Raw genomic sequence first — 2,204 nt, 5'->3', positions numbered from 1 at the left:
TGTTCAAAATAACGTTGCAGGTTTTGTCTTCCGTGTTCCCATGTGGGATTTTGGAGGCAAGGAACTCCAAAAGGGTAAAGGGCCAAGCTAACATGGGAAGACGACTAGAACTGTGTAGATTTGAATGTATTAATCCAGTTTTGGTGCCCACAGCAAGTAGGAATATCCTCTAAGGGACGGTTTGAAGACAAAGTTTCCCTGAGCTCTTGCAGGTGATCTTGATGATTAGCCTACTTTCCAAAACCTTCTGCACGTCACTTGTCTGCATTGAGCAGGTTGGCTCTTCTGAGTGACACGTTACACTGCATTGGAATGCGATGCATTTGTATTTGTCAGCAAGTTACAAAGCCATGGATTAATTATGTATTACAGTCAAAATATGAAAAATGAAGAAAAATAAATGGAACCAGCTGGCAACTACATACAGCAAAACTCTGGAGACCCTGGTATACAGTTGATACAGTAGGCTTGTGTTTTGGGGGTGCTGCATTTTAAAGCTGTGTTTGCCCATCCAAAAACCCCAGTAGGTTTCTGAGCGGCATGCTACCAGTGCAAGATGCAGGATGCTTGCTGTCCACCTGCTCGCTACTGTCAAAAGATACTCTGAACCAACCAGTTTTTGCATAGTTTTCGGTCTCTGGGACTTGAATTGTTTTAAGCAGCAAGGTTTGGTTTCTGGCTTTGTTGCAAGGGTCACTATTAGGTAATTAGCCATGAAGAATCAATGACAGCAGCCAGAGATGTAAAGCTGAGGTCCTTACACTTGCAGTCATCAGAGATTTTGTGACACTTTACGTTAGGGTAGGGGGTCTTGGGCCCCACTCCTGGCTGAACTCCAGGCCAAGTAATTACATTCTGCCTATCTGAAATTCCCCCTGTAGTGTAGAGTGGGAAAGGAACTCTCATTTCCTTCTCAAAGCAGTGGCGAGTGCAGAATGTCTGCCACGGTGCCTGACTGCATTTTAGCAGGGGGTGGAATCATCCAAGAGCTGCAGTCACTGACCTACTTGGCTTTGCAAGCTTTGCTAGTGAAAAGCACATTGTAAGTTGACCCTTACCTGCAGCCTTGATGTCAAGGTGACAGTCCTTTGAAGAAGATACAAGTACCAGCACTATTAATAACAGCATGTGTAGTACTGCAACACCAAAGCAGGCAGGAAGGTCTTACCTCTGCTCTCTCTCTCCGCCCACCCCATCTTTCCCTGTGCCCTGATGGCTCTGACATATGTGCGGTTAACTTGTGTCTGATGCTTGAGTCTCCTGCTCCTTCAGCTCTGAGACTGGAAGAGCCTGAAAACAAGCTGCACCATAGTGCTGCCAGAGCTCCCTGCCACCACAATCTATCCCTCCCTGGGCTGGGGACACCCTTCTGTCAGACTGGAGGACTTGGAAGAAAATCCTGGCTATCATCACAAGAGGCATGACTGGGCTAAAGATAACGGTTAGATAAATTTCAGCCTTTTTGCCTGTATGGCTTCTTGGAAATGGCAAAGATTTCATTGTGATGGGGTTTGTGTGGTTCACTTGCCAATGATAGGACTGGGCACATCTTCAGTGAGGGAATGACCCAAGGCTGGGTGTGGCTTCTGGGCTCTATCAGGAGGCTGTGCACAACGGGGTGGTTGTCGAAGTGCTGTGGAAGATCAGCTGGACACAACTTGGCTCTTGATGTTTAAGGGATTGTTGTTTCTTTTGCCCTCTATTTGGTATCATTTAGCCTGTACCTCACTGTTTAGCTTTAGGTTCAGGGCTTTTAAAAGAAACATTTTCAATTTTTCCTCTCTTCCATTGGATTTTTCCCGTCAGCTGTATATTAATCCACTTAATAAAGTATTTTCCTATTTCTGAAATGAAAGATGTCTATCGTGGAAGCTCAGTGCCCAAGAAATTCCTCTCTGCACACTTGATTTATTTGTTATTGTGCTGGGGAGCCATAAAATGTGAGCCCTGCGGAGCTCTGTGACATGGCTGTGTTCTCTGACAGCATCGGGTGTGACCATATGGACGTGCCGGAGTGTGGATTTTCCTTCACATGCTGGTTGCAGAGTATCCATGCTACACCTACATGTTGCTGTGCATGCAGTGTGAGCTGGCCACAGCTGCTCACTCGGTTCTTAAGGAAATATAAGTGTGCACTAAGTCACTGTTTCTCCTTCCTATTCTGTGCAGTGTGGTGTAATCAGAGCGCTGCTGTAGACTAAGGG

Source organism: Buceros rhinoceros, unplaced genomic scaffold (assembly GCF_000710305.1).
Source record: "Buceros rhinoceros silvestris isolate BGI_N320 unplaced genomic scaffold, ASM71030v1 scaffold7568, whole genome shotgun sequence".
Classification (NCBI taxonomy): Eukaryota; Metazoa; Chordata; class Aves; order Bucerotiformes; family Bucerotidae; genus Buceros; species Buceros rhinoceros.
The sequence above is the reverse complement of the archived record's forward strand: the minus strand, read 5'-3'. Positions refer to the sequence as shown.